The sequence below is a fragment of the Suncus etruscus genome, chromosome 16 (assembly GCF_024139225.1).
Source record: "Suncus etruscus isolate mSunEtr1 chromosome 16, mSunEtr1.pri.cur, whole genome shotgun sequence".
In the NCBI taxonomy this organism is placed as follows: domain Eukaryota; kingdom Metazoa; phylum Chordata; class Mammalia; order Eulipotyphla; family Soricidae; genus Suncus; species Suncus etruscus.
The window spans coordinates 62,185,732-62,201,088 of record NC_064863.1 but is presented as its reverse complement, the minus strand read 5'-3'; the positions used below and the strand labels follow the sequence as shown (position 1 = coordinate 62,201,088).

Sequence of the window (15,357 nt, the reverse complement as noted above, 5' to 3'; positions counted from 1 at the left end):
TTTTATAGTTTCTTTGTATAGTCCTTCACTTCTTTAGTTGACTACAATGTATTTAAATTTCTGTGGTGCTATTGTGAATGGGATTTTTTTTAATGTCAATTTCTTCTCTATCATTGTTTGTGTTTAAAGAAGGCCAATAATTTTTATATATTAATTTTGTAGCCTGCCACTTTGCTATATGAATCTATTGTATCTAGGAGCTTTTTGGTAGCATCTTTAGGAATTTTTAATTATAGTATCATGTCATCTGCAAACAGTGAGAGCTTCACTTCTATCCTATCTGGGTGCCCTTGATATCTTTATCTTGCCTAGTTGCTACAGCAAGAGCTTCCAGTACTATGTTGAATACAATGGTGAGAGAGGGGGCATCCTTGTATTGTGCCAGAGATATGTTTAATGGGCAAGCATGTGCTCTATTTTAGAGAATGAACCGTGTACATTGGAGAAGATTGTGTATTCAGTTTTCTGGGAATGCAGAAATATATATATATATATATATATATATATATATATATATATATATATATATAATCTAGGCCAGTGGTCAGCAACCTGCAGTTCATGAGTTACATGTGACTCTTTACACTTTTAATTTGGCTCTTCTGTGTGCCGGGCAGCTGCTCCAGGAGGCAGGACTCTGCTCCTAGCCTCTGTCAGTGTGCGCCCTGTGTGGCTCTCAAAATAAATTTCAGTCGTGGTTTTGGCAAGATTTGGCTCAGTTGAAAAAAAAGTTGCCAACTACTAGACAATTGTGGTTGTTTTGTAATTGTTTCCATAGATGGTATCCATGGTTCAGGGATATATGGGCAATGCCCATTCTTCTGAGGCCTGAGCCAAGTCATTATGCCATTGTTCAGGGTAGAAGGCCCAACTGCATTACAAAATTTGTGTTCCCATCTCTATCAAATAAAAACTTGTTTGCATACGTAATATTTTTCCATTTTAATGTGCCTATGCAAAAGAGGACAATGCCACAAGGTATTATTGGTGCATCTGGGGGCCAAGGGAACAAGTCCAACTTGGTTCTAACAGGAATGCTGAATAGAGAGACTCTTCTATCAGAATTCCTTATTGAACAGATCACAAAGAAAAAAATGCAGTGGGTAAAATTGTCACTATATAAGAGGATATTCAATAAGAGTTATAGCTGTTAAGGTAATACATTTAAGATATTCAAAGGAGATATATATGTCCCTTTTATGTCTTTAGAAATAGTCAGTGGGGAAGGGTGTTGAATCCAGGACACCACTTTGGTCTGTGATTTGGCCTTCTGGAGTCAGCAAAGCAACTCAAGCAGTCACATCTCAGGACATGTCTTTGAGTGGGGACTTCTCAGAACTGAGTATGGTGCAAGCTCAGGTACACAGTGAAGGAAGGTGGAGGACAGGAGGCCTCTGAGAGTAGATAAATAGGAACAGAGTATTGGTTTCTTCTCACGCTGAGCATCTATTTTTTTCCACTTTGGGAGTTGGTTGACAGCTGGCTTGAGTGGGGATAATGATCTGCTTCATGAGGAACCAAGAACTGAGGGTAAAAAGGGTTTAATGTGGGGTAATAGGCGGTGGGGGTGAGGGAGTAAAGGACTAGAAATGAGTTTGTAAGGTGGTGAGCCAAGGGGGGAAGGAAAATATACAACACAGACCTCTGTATATTGCAAATATAGATTAAACCCTAGGATATACTATTACACTATCTATACTTTCACTCCCGAGCAATTTGAAAATGGACACTGGTGGGAAGAAAAGTTGCCGGTGACTTCCCTAAGCCACCCCTCTTGTGCAGAGTGGGGGTTGGGGAAAGCCTGGGGTCCCCTTTAAACTCCTCCCTGGCACACACACCTGGATGGCCCCCTGCGCGGTTGCCCAGGGATAGCCCCAGAGTCCGCGAGGAAGGAGAGGGAAGGCTATTGGGGGCAGCCCGAGCCCCGCAACACCCCCAGGCTTGGTAGAAAGGCCTTCAGCATGGAGCCTTGCTATTGCCCACGCTGGCAAAGCTTCTGACTCCCAGAACAGGAAAGAGTTACTTAATAAGCTAGAAGCCGGAAATTCATCAGCCTTCTCCCCAAACCCACCCCTCGTGTGGAGATTGGGAGTTGGGGTAGGGGAAAGCCAGGGGTCCCCTTTAAATTCCTCACTGGCACCCACCTCGATGGCCCCCTGTGTGGGCACTCAGGGATAGCCCCAAAATCTGTGCAGAGGACTTGATTATTTTCTTCCTGGCTCAATGTCCTCATAAGACTAGGTCTGGCATAACAGAGCCAATGCCTTCAGGGACTTTAGGGATGATTTTAGGAAGAAGCAGTCTAATGATCAAAAAAAATAGTATTTCACCTGGGGATTAGAGATATCGACCATGTAGGGGAAATAATAGTTCTTGTCTCAGTACCCAAAGTATGGACTTTTAAGAAAGGTAAAAACATAGCTCAATTTTTTTTTTTTTTTTGGGTTTTTGGGCCACACCCGGCGGTGCTCAGGGGTTACTCCTGGCTGTCTGCTCAGAAATAGCTCCTGGCAGGCATGGGGGACCATATGGGACACCGGGATTTGAACCAACCACCTTAGTTCCTGGATTGGCTGCTTGCAAGGCAAACACCGCTGTGTTATCTCTCCGGGCCCAGTGTAGTTATTTCTATAACTGCACTCCCCACTCTTTGTGGTGAGCTTCATGAAGTGAGCTGGAAGTTCCAGCCCTCCCCTCATTGTCTCTGAGGATTGTTGCAAAAATGACTTTTATTTTGCTTAAAACCCATAGATGAGTGAGACTATTCTGCATATCTCTCTCTATCCCTCTGACTTATTTCACTCAGCATGATAGAGTCCATGTACATCCATGTATAGGAAAGTTTCGTGACTTCATCTCTCCTAACGGCTGCATAATATTCCATTGTGTATATGTACCATAGTTTCTTTAGCCATTTGTCTATTGAAGGGCATCTTGGTTGTTTCCAGAGCCTATCTATTGTGAAGAGTGCTGCAATAAATATAGGTGTGAGGAAGGGGTTTTTGTATTATATTCTTGTGTTCTTAGGGTATATCCCTAGGAATGGAATAGCTGGGTCGAATGGGAGCTCAATTTCCAGATTTTGGAGGAATCTCCATATCACTTTCCATAGAGGTTGGACTAGATGGCATTCCCACCAGCAGTGGATAAGAGTTCCTTTCTCTCCACATCCCCGCCAGCACTGATTGTTCTCATTCTTTGTGATGTGCACCAATCTCTGTGGTGTGAGAAAGGCACATGAAAAAATGCTCCTCATCACTAATTATCAGGGAGATGCAAAGCATTTATAGCTTTTACTGCTAAGCTTAAAGAGGAAAATCTAAAGTTGACTCTTGAGATTCAGGGCAGGAAGCTTGAAGGAATATTTGTCTCTGGTGCAGTAGCATCTATGATTTCTTGAAGAGATTGGCCCCTAGGGGCTGGAAAGATAGAATGGAGGTAAGGATTTGTCTTGCATGCAGAAGGATGGTGGTTCACATCCTGGCATCCCATATGGTCCCCCGAGCCTGCCAGGAGTTATTTCTGAGTGTAGAGCCAGGAGGAATCCCTGAGCACTGCCGGGTGTGATCCCCCTCCCCCCAAAAAGAGAGAGATTAGCCCCTAAATTGGACCCCACAAGAAATCAGAACACTTTAGAAGGGATAGAAGGGGTCTTGCACCGATCTGAGGTCCCACAGCTAAGCAGTGGCAGTGATGAGAACTGAATGCACCTTCCTCATCCAAGAGCTCACTGGTAACTGCTGGGCCCTTCTGCCTCAGAAAAGGGGGTAGGGTCTTCTTGTCACACTGACCTGCACCCACATTTCAGCCCCTCCCTCCCTCTTAGTCCACTCTCCTTGGTATTGTCAGGAATGGCCCCAGAAATCTTAAGACTGTCATGCTTGGGCAGCACATGAGGGGACGCCCATGAGAGCGGGGCAAGCACATTTGTCACCAGTTCTAAGGGGAAGCAGCCCAAGGACAGTTTCCCAGCAGAGCCCCACAAATCATGGGATTCAGCTGCTTCCCACACCTTGCAAAATAAGGTGACAGGGAAGGGCGTTGAAGGGTCTTGGAAGAGGCTGTCACCTGTGGGGATGGACCTGCTAAGGATCTGGGTTCAGCAGCTACACACAGGAGTGCTGAGGACAAAGGGTTAACCACGACTCTAGCCACCAGGAAGACCCCATAGCCACTTCTGGAAAGGCCTGTGTGCATCGGGGAGACAAAACAGGGAAGGTCAGTCCAGAGGGCAGGGTTTGAGGGCAGGGTTTGTGGGCAGGCATAAGGTAGGACTATGGAAGGCAGCAGACCAATGGGAGCAGTGAGGGATGCAGCTAGTTGGCCAAGGGATTGGAGAGATGCTCTGGGAGGGGAGGACACTCGGGGTTACAGATGCAGGTGCCCAGGGGCTTCAGGTTTAAAAGTCAAGGCTGGGATCTCAGGACAAGATCTCTTGGAATAGGAAAGTCGTGACCCATCTAGGCACAAACCAGAAAGGTTCTGTGCATGGAAGAATGCACCTGTTTCTGACTCCATCGTGGGGGGTTGCGGTGCAGGAGGGTCCAAGGTGGGGGTGGGGTAGTCCCTCAGGGCACCCTGGGCACGGTGACTCAAAGGCACCTATGGGCACAGCCTTCATTGTGCTGTCAAGTCTCTGGGGTTCTAGATTTCTCTCTGGCCAATGGGCCTGGAGAATCTAGGCTACACCCACGAGCCCCCCTATAAAGCCCGTGGCCCAGTTATTTCTGGAAAGAGCGAGATGTGGACCCTATTCCCTTTCCCCATCTTACCCCTTGAGGGTCAAGGATTGTGGAAACCCCAAAACCAAAATTAAATTAAATTAAATTAAATTAAATTTAAAAAATAAATTAAGGGCCAGAGAGATAGCATGGAGGTAGGGTGTTTGCCTTGCGTGCAGAAGGATGGTGGTTCGAATCCCGGCATCCCATATGGTACGTGAGCCTGCCAGGAGCGGTTTCTGAGCATAGAGCCAGGAGGAACCCCCTGAGCGCTGCCGGGTGTGATCCCAAAACAAAACAAAACAAAACAAAACAAACACACAAGAACTAAGTCTGGGGTTTGCATGGATCAGGATTCCACTGTTGGGGTGAGTTTGCACCCTACCCTGCCTCACCTGGAAAGGGGGAATGGGAGAGATGAGGGACCCCAGCCAGGAGGGACCCAGTGTGAGCCCCTAACTCCAGGCCACCAAGTCACCACCTTCTTTCAGTGCCTCTGCCGGCAGGGGGGTCCCGGGTGTCTGCCAGCAGCCTCCAGATCATTAGGAGACGTGTAATTAGTGGCAGGCGGAGCCCAAGCCACTGGGGCTCATTCCTGCGGGGAGAGGGAGCTGCACCTCGCGTCAGGCCGGGGTGTCCCTGGAAGACCTTGTCCGGGGTGACACAGGCTGGGCGAGAAACTTGTCTCTCAGGGCTGCGCTTGCATTTGTGCATTTGGCCCCATTTTCTGGCCCAGTCCCTTCTCCACCTAGAGGATGAGGAGAGGAGCCAGGACCAGCCACCTGCAGAGGTTAAGAACTGAGGACTCGAGCCCAAGGCTGGAGATGCGACGGAGAAGGCGTTGGGGCCTATCTGTGAGCACACAGACACTGTCCTGGGGACGTCAGCGGTGTAGACATGGGTAGTGCAGACCTCGGGGGTCAGAGAGGTGGCTTTGGGTTCACATTAGGCTGGGGGTGGGGAGTGTGGCTTTCGTCCCCCAAAGTGCACGACATCCCTGGAAAAGATGGAGAGAGCTGAAGGCTGAAGGTTGGGCGGTTCGGGCTTTTTGTTTTAGTCGAGAAGGGATGCTCCGAGGTCGAGGCTGACTTTTGCCGGCTCACCACGCGCCTCCGACGTCCCCTGCTGGCTAAAGGAGGTCGCTGGCCAGGCGGGTTTTTGCTTAAAAGCCTCAGTTTTGGGGAAATTCCAAGGACCTCCCGGGCAACTCTCCTCCATCCTTCACTCTTTTTTTTTTTTAAATTTATTTAAAGAAAATGCAACACATAGTTGACATAACTGATCATAATACACTTGTTTTAGGAATACCAAAAGCAACATAATTAAAAAAAATAGAAAACAAAGAAAAACTAAAGAAATGAAAGAAAAAGGAAAGAAGAAAAAGTTCAGTAGCAAGTGTGTTTTTGGGTCACACCCGGCATCTCTCAAGGGCTACTCCTGGCTCTAGGCTCAGAAATGGCCTCTGGCAGGCTTAAAGGACCATATGGGATGCCGGGATTCAAACCACAGTCTTTCTGCATGCAAGGCAAACACCTTACCTCCATGCTATTTCTCTGGCCCGCAAGTATATTTTTGAAAAGTATTGAATCACAAATGAACTCATTAAAGCACTGTTTAGTAAGCTCTTCTTTTTTTCTGTTAAAGGATAAGAATTTAAAAAATACTGTAATAATGGTGTTGTTTGCATAGGCCCAGCAAAATATGGATAAAACTGAAACAAAACAAAACAAAACAAAACCTTGGCTTAAATACAAGGAGACCTTACTCCTGAAATTTTCTGGCATTAGACCTGATTCTGGGCTCCAGGCATACTAGGTTGTCCAACTCCTGAGTCATTCTCTGTAGTCCTGGTGAATTTTTTTGCACATTAGCTGTTGTTGGTATCAGGTTCCTATTGTTAAAGACTCTGGTTTCTGGGGCTGGAGAGATAGCTTGGAGGTAGGGCATTTGCTTTGCATGCAGAAGGATGGTGGTTCAAATCCCGGCATCCCATAGGGTCCCCCGAGCCTGCCAGGTGCAATTTCTGAGCATAGAGCCAGGAGGAACCCCTGAGCGCTGCCTGGTGTGACCCACAAACCAAAAAAAAAAAAATCTGGTTTCTGTGCATCTCCATCGAAGTCAGGATGCTGTGGAGCATCTTCTAGTTTCACCTTACCATTAGATGCAGAGAGACCTGCCATGCAAGCAGGTTGTTGCTGAGTCATCTGGGTGTTAAGAGAACCTTTTTAGAGTAAGTCAATGCCAGGGCAGCGGTAGGGTCTTCCCTGGTAGAGGTTTGCTTCCTGGTGATGTTATAGACCAGTGGTCAGCAATCTGCTGCTAGCGAGCCACATGTTGCTCTTTACATTTTTATTTTGGCTCTTCTGTGTGCCTGGCGGCCGCTCCAGGAGTCATGACTCTGCTCCTAGCCTCTGTTAGTGCATGCCCTGTGTGGCTGTCAAAATACATTTCAATCGTGGTTTTGGCGAGATTTGGCTCCGTTGAAAAAAAAGGTTGCCGACCACTGATCTAGGCCAATTTCTTCCATTGTTCCTTTCAGTGCTAATAGATTCTTGTTAGATTTCAGCCTGGATAATCTATCAAGTAGTGACAAGGCAGTGTTGAAGTCTCCTTATCTTCAAGTTTGCCAGCAGTACTTTTAAATACTTTTTTGGTCCCTTATAGGGTCATATATGTTTAGGAGTGTGATTTCTTTCTGTTGTACATACCCCTCAGTTAATAAGAAATGTCCATTTCTGGTCTTAAATTACTAATTTTGTTTGTTTGTTTGGGGGGTCACACCTGGCAGTGCTCAGGGGTTACTCCTGGCTCTACGCTCAGAAATCGCTCCTGGCAGGCTTGGGGGAACCATATGGGATGCTAGGATTCGAACCATCGTCCTCTGCATGCAAGGCAAATGCCTTACCTTCATGCTATCTCTCCGCCCCCCCTTTTTTTCTTAATTTATTTTTTAGGCACCATGAATACAAACATGATTGGGTTTTTGGTCATAAAAAGAATACCTCCTTCATCAGTACAACATTTCCACCACCAATGCCCCTGTCTACTTCCTCCCCCACCCCCTGCCTATATTTGAGGCAGGAATTCTACTTCTCTCACTCATTAACGTTGTTATGGTAGTTGTTAGTGTAGTTATTTATCTAACTGCACTCACCACTCTTTATGGTAAGATTCGTATCATAAGCTGGTCCTTCTGACCCCCACCTCATTGTCTCTGGGCATTATTGCAAGGATGTCTTTTATTTTTCTTAAAATAAAAGTTTCAGGGATTACTCCTGGCTGTCTGCTCAGAAATAGCTCCTGGCAGGCACCGGGGACCATATGGGACACCGGGATTTGAACCAACCATCTTTGGTCTTGTTGGATTGGCTGCTTGCAAGGCAAATGCCGCTGTGCTATCTCTCTAGGCCCTCCTTCTGACTTATTTAACTCAGCATAATAGATTCCATGTACATCTACATATAGGAAAATTTCATGACTTCATCTCTCCTGATGGCTGCATAATATACCATTGTGTATATGTAGCACAGTTTTTTTTTTTTGTTTTTTTTTTTTTTAGTTATTCATCTGTTGAAGGGCATCTGGGTTGTTGCCAGAGTCTGGATATTGTAAATAGTACTGCAATGAATATAGATATGAGGAAGGCATTTTTATATTGTGTTTTTGTTCTTAGGGTATATCCCTAAGAGTGTTATAGCTGCAACATATGGGAGCTCAATTTCCAGTTTTTTGAGGAATCTTCATATTGTTTTTTATAAAGGCTGGACTAGATGGCATTCCTACCAGCAGTGAATGAAAGTTTCTTTCCCCTTACATCCCTGCTAGCACCGATTGTTCTTATTCTTTGTGATGTGTGCCAGTCTCTGTGGCATGAGATGGTACCTCATAGTTGTTTTGATTTGCATTTCCCTGATGACTAGTGATGTGGAGCATTTTTTCAAGTGTCTTTTGGATATTTGTATTTCTTCTTTGAGAAATTGTATGTTCATTCCTTCTCCCCATTTTTTGATAGGTTAGATGTTTTTATCTTGTTTTATTCTGTCAGTGCCTTGTATTCTTAGGTATTAGCCCCTTATCTGATGAGTATTTGGTATTGGCTTTAGTATCTTAGGCACTATTTCCTTTGAGGTGCCAAAGCTTCTCAGATAGTATAGTTCCATCTGTTTATCTCTGCTTTCACTTACTTGGAGAGTGCAGTTTCCTTCTTGAAGATGCTTTTAGTCTCAATGTCATGGAGTGTTTTACCTTCGTGTTGTTCTATATACCTTATAATTTTGGGCCTGTTATCAAGTTCTTTAATCCATTTTTATTTGACCTTTATACATGGTGTTATATGGAGGTCTGAGTTCATTTTTTTTTGCATGTGGCCGACCAGTTGTGCCAACATCACTTGTTGAAGAGGCTTTCCTTGCTCCATTTTGCATTTCTTGCCCCTTTATCAAAGATTTATTGATTATATGTCTGGGGATCATTCTCAGCATACTTAAGTATATTCCACTGATCTGAGGATCTGTTTTTATTCCAAAACCATATTGTTTTAATGACTACTACTTTGTAATAAAATTTGAAGTTGGGAAAATTGATGCCTCTCATATTCCTTTTCCCAAGGGTTGCTCTAGCTATTCGTGTGTGTTTATTTTTCCAAATGAATTTCAGGAGTGTTAAATTCACTTCTTTGAAGAATGTTATGCATTACTTGTCATAAACCTATGATAAATATGACAACTATTATATACCTATGATAGCATGACCAAGCTAAATTTTTCTCAGATTAGCTTGGTCATGTTTGTTATTTGAGCACTCAGCTCAAATTTTTACACTAGTAATTGAAAACCATAATATTTTTTATTTTAATTTTTGTTTATTTTTGTTTTTGGACCATACTCAGTGATTTTTCGGACTTACTCTTGGCTCTCCTCTCAGGGATAATTTCTGGTGAGGCTGAGACTCATGGCGTGCTGAGGTTTGAACACAAGTCAACGATGTGCAAGAAGGGTTTCCTGCTTGCTGTATTATCTCTCTTCATGGCCCTGAAAGCCATAATATTCTAATAATTTAGAACTATCAGGTCTTTGAAAGTTAAGAAAAAAGAAAGATAAATAATGTCCCCATATTGTTCACAAGCTAAGGACTAACAGCAGAATGAGAAAGTGATTACTATAAACAAATTTACTTTGAAGTAAAATCTAAAAGCAAAAGAAGTTATTAGAAAACATTGAGTTTATTCAATTATCAGAGCTAGAGATATGGTACAACAGGTAAGGGACTTGCCTTGCGAATGGTCAACTCAGGTTTGATCCACAACACTCTATGTATTCTATTCCCCTAGCCTAGCTAGAGTGATCCCTGAGTTTAGAGACAGGACTAAGTCCTGAGCACCACTGACTATGTTTTTCATTGTTGTTGTTGTTGAGCCACATCCGGTGGCACTCAGGGGCTACTCCTGACTCTGCACTCAGAAATCGCTCCTGACAGGCTCAGGGGACCATATAGATACCAGGATTCAAACCACTATCCGTCTTGGGTTGGCTGCTTGCAAGGCAAACACCCTACCACTGTGGTATCTCTGATTATGACTCTCAAACAAAAACACACAATACAGTTTATAGCTCTTGTTACTCTAAATCACATTCTTATTTCATAACTTATAATTGCTTAAGAACTTGATGGTGTCTGACAGCAGCAGGTGGCCATACATTATTATGAGTGTGGATATATTAGTTTCCTCTGAATGCTCTAATAATACATCATTTTGTTTATACCACTAAGAAAGATATTGAAGATCCTTATGTTGAAGATTTTATGGCATCTTTTCTAAAAATTTCTTTTCAAATTCTGTTAGGGATTACTTTTGTGAGAAATTCCTTCTACAAAAAAGCTCTTCCCATCCCTTAATTCTACCCTTAAAACCAAAAAGCCTAACCTTTATATTCCTTTCACTGACAGTCCTTATTAAGAAAGCATTTTTATTCTGGTTGGTTCTCATCATGAGAACCACAAGACCTTGGGCTAGCTTTGAAGGCTATCATCCAAAGTTTGATTCCCTGGCATCACCTGGTCTCCTGAGTGCCACCAGGCATATTTCCAAAACCAAATGAATGGCCCACAGAGCTGGCATATCCTACAAGAAATGAAAAGAAGAAAGGAAAAAGCCAAGAATTAGCTACCAAATTTCTAAGAATCAATCATATTAAGCCAATAAAACATATTCATAAAGCATCTTTGTCTAGTTCTTAGTGTAATAAGTGATTTGACCCAGTCATCTCTAAGAAATAGATAACAGAACACATATTCTCTTGTGTTCTGCCACCTACTTATGTCTCTTAATTGCCCAATTTTGGACTTAGTTTTGCAAGGCAATCTTAACTTTTGATTTCCCAAACTAATACTGTTGATTTTTTTTTTAATAAAATGAAGACATTTGGATGTTTGTGAATAAAAGTGAGGTAAAGACCCTAAACAAAAGTAAAAATAAATGCTTTAAGCAAACAGCCTCTCTTATAAATGTAGCATTTCTCTCAGTGCACTCTCTCTCTATATGCATATGTAATATATAATATATATTATTGTCCTTGGATAGCTCTTAAATTCCAAATGACCAAGGATTTTATGGAAAAAGAGGCTTCTAGTAAATTTCTATTTTTTCATACTATTAATAAACTTTTTAAAATTAATTCTTTCCCTCCCCTTTTGTTATAGATGTTAATTTTTAATTACCAGGACTTCCATGTGCATCTGACTGTGACATTCTCTGTGGGTTGTACATTAAGTTGGAGTGAAACATGCTATTGGGCCTCCCTCTCATGGCTTGGTTCTTTATTGTGTGTGTGTGTGTGTGTGTGTGTGTGTGTGTGTGTGTGTGTGTTGCAGTTCAAATTTTCTCTTCACACTGGGGATTTCACTGGAGCTACCAGGAACAAACAACAAAGGTGCTGTGGGCAACTGAACATGTAGACACCAGGGATTTGAACTTGTGACCATATGCTCCTGTACCATTCCTCTGGGTCCTCTCTTTTCTATTTTGAGATTTTGTGGTTTGGTTTCTCTCCTTTGTTTTCTCAACAAGGCAATTTACATTTGTTTTGCCTTGGTTGAGAAGACAATCATGTTTAATTTAGCTTTAAGATTTGATTTCTGGCTAAATTGCAACTCTCCAGGTAAGATAAAAATGGAAGAGGAAGGTAGCATAGAGATAGTGGTAAAGGGTCTTGGATACTTTGGTAGCAGTGGTGCCTGTGGTAATTTTATAAATTAATGCAATATACTTTACTAATCTGACTTGAACTATAATAAAACAACTTTTGCTGCAGACGGGTTAGCTTTGCTAAGCAGAACCTTCGTGGGGTCCGGGAACCTTTCACGGAGAGAGAAGCGTGAGCATGAGTGGACGAATATGAAATATGAAATAAATGAGACCACACAAAATACATTGTATGGGGACCCCTGCCCAAGGGACGAGAGACAATTTTACTTTTCAGTTGATGACATTTTATAAGGACAGACTCTGGTATGCAAGGTGTCCTCAAAGAGCAGGAGAGCAGTACAATAAGAAAACAGACCTTAAATTTACATTTTCTTCAGGTGAGAAAGAACTCTGCTGGAGGGCAGTGAAACCAGAAGTAGAGATGTTTTTGGTTTAGCAAAAAGCAGGTTTTTCAAGATACCAGGAGGAGAGAGACAGAGATATTCATGATGTTTAAGTAGTAGCCACAAAATAGATTTTAGGGGGGATGGACATAATTGTTTACCATCATAGAGCTAGACTTAGAAAAACAAGCTGTTGGCGCCAGGTTATGCGAACTAGCCAGCAGGGGACTTTTGGTAGTGACATTTCTTTGTCTGTAGGAGAGCTGAGGCTGGATTTCTATAGTGGCCAAATAGAGAGAAAAATGTAATGTTACAGCCATGTTGGAATTACCACCAATGATCCACGCAAAGGGTCAAATGATTGACTTCGCTAAGCGGGCCTTTTGGCAAATAATTCTTTTAGAGGAAAACACTGCGCCAGGGAAGGGAAAACCCACATCTGGTGTGTGCTTTCCTTAAATGGGAAGTAACAAACTTTAACCATTTTAAGCAATGAAGTAGAAAATATAATTACTTCTTTGATTACAACTGTGTTTTTATAATTCTAACCATATTACAATTAATGTGAGGAATCTTTCAGTATAGCCTTCAGATTTTGATGCTTCTGAGATTTAAAAAACTCTGCATCTGCTTCTAATATTTAAATGTTATTCCACATGTTGACACAGGTAAAATATTCACCTTTCCTAAACTTTATTTTAAATATTTCAGTTATGCTTAGTTGAGTTTTTATATACAAACACTCCCTTTGGATAAACATGAAAATTTAAGTTCTATTTAAAAATCTCAGACATAGGCCTGGTAGGGTAGTACAGGGGTTAAAATGTTGGTCTTGTATCAGCTGACCCCGTTTAGTTTCTCCAGTATAGCATGGTCCTCCCAAATACAGTGGTGAGTGACCCCTCAGAAAAGACTGATAATAAGTTAAGCAGCAATGGGTATTGTCCAAACACCCAAAATAAAATGAATAGTATAAAATAAATTGCAGTCACAGAGCCAGAGAAATAAAAGTAGGCCAAGTGTAAACTTTGTATGCAATAGGCCCAGGTTGAGTACTAGGCACTGAATGGTCCCCTGAACACCCACTAGGGCATAGCCTCTGAGTACTGTTATCTGTGGTCCCCCCCGAAGAAAACAACAAAATTTGCAGCCATAACTAATGCAGATTTGGGAATATGGGGTTGAGTATATCTACTGGTGCTCAGGGATTACTTCTGGTGGTGCCCAGTGCTATCTTTCTAGCTCACAACTAACACAGATTTTGAAATGCAGTAGCTTTTGCTTCATCATTACTCATGCCTATGTTACAATATATTGTTTTATGTCAAAGTACAGTCAATTTTCATTACTCACATATATATTTGTGAGTTTTTCCTGCTTATTAAATTTGTCAAATATGCTTGGTGCTTTTACTGTTATCAGCATAAATGGTTTTCTTTGTTGTTTTGTGAGATTTTATGGAGGGAAGGGTTTTCTCTTTTTGTCATTGTTTTTTTTTTGTTGTTGTTGTTGTTTTTTGTTTGTTTGTTTTTGGTTTTTGGGCCACACCCGGCAATACTCAGGGGTTACTCCTGGCTATCTGCTCAGAAATAGCTCCTGGCAGGCACGGGGGACCATATGGGACACGAACCAATTACCTTTGGTCCTGGATCGGCTGCTTGCAAGGCAAACGCCGCTGTGCTATCTCTCCGGGCCCGTTTTTGTTGTTTTGGGTCACACCCAGCATCGATCAGGGGTTACTTCTGGCTCTGCCCTTAGAAATCGCTCCTGGCAGGCTTGGGAACCATATGGGATGCTGGAATTCAAACCACTGTCCGTCCTGGGTTGGCTGAATGCAACACAAATGCCCTACTGTTGTGCTATCTCTCAGGCCACTGAGCTGCAAAGACTACTGAGTTATCCTACATGCCCATTCCTAGCTAAGTTCCAATGTGTTTTAGTGTTTTTATTGTTATATAATGTGTGTGTGTGTGTGTGTGTGTGTGTGTATGTGTGTGTGTGTGTTTATTTGTGTTTCAGCCACAGCCAGTGATGCTCAAGAGTTACTCCTGGTTCTTTGCTCAGGAATTACTCCTGATGGTTCTTGGGAGACTATATGGTACGCTGGGATCAAACCTGGACCAGCCACATACAAGATGAATGCTCTACCTACTATACTATTGCTCTGGCCCCAGTGTCACATTCTTTTAAGTTGTGTTCTTTTGTTTGTATTTTGTTGAAAATAGCCCTGCAGCACTAGAGAAAGAAGTCTGAGTCCAGTTAGAATAGAGAAACTTCCACTACGACAGTGATAGTTGGAATTTATCACTCTGGAACTCATTTCTAATTATTCTCAGTGGCTTCATTACTAGCAATAATGAGAATTGATTGTACTTCACCTATTCAGCATGTGCCATACACTGTAAATAATTTAAATCAATTTTGAGGACCTAATATCATGGGCCAAATCTGACTGATTATCTTTTGTCTTATATAGTCTAAAATTACTAGTAGTTTTATGTTGTAAATGAATGAAACAAATCCACACAAAAGCACTTATTTTTTTTTTTTTTCGGTTTTTGGGCCACACCCGCCCATGCTCAGGGGTTACTCCTGGCTATCTGCTCAGAAATAGCTCCTGGCAGGCACGGGGGACCATATGGGACACCGGGATTCGAACCAAGCACCTTAGGTCCTGCATCGGCTGCTTGCAAGGCAAACGCCGCTGTGCTATCTCTCCGGGCCCCACAAAAGCACTTTTGACACATTAAAATTATATGAAAATCAGGGCAGAGATAATTCAAAGCTGGAGCAGTATACTGGACTGGAGAGATAGCTCAACAGTGTATAGCACATGCTTTTCATGTATGCTGTGCCAGAATTTGATCCCCAACAACACCTGGCTTCCCAAGCGTTGAGCCCACCAGAGTAGCCCTTGAAGCACCACCAACTGTTTGTATGCCCCCAAAAAAGTATTAATAAATTTATAAACTAGGTATACAAATAAAATATTTACTGATAAATCAAATAACTTTATTTTAAGACAGATTTTTTTCCTTTTTACCCCCAT

The 15,357-nt window shown here is 42.5% G+C and overlaps 1 pseudogene; it reads right to left on the bottom strand.

Annotated features, from left to right (window-relative positions):
• Nucleotides 1-5,641: 5,641 nt before the first annotated feature.
• LOC126032174 (uncharacterized) overlaps nucleotides 5,642-15,357 on the bottom strand; it is a 110,435-nt pseudogene continuing 100,719 nt past the window's right edge.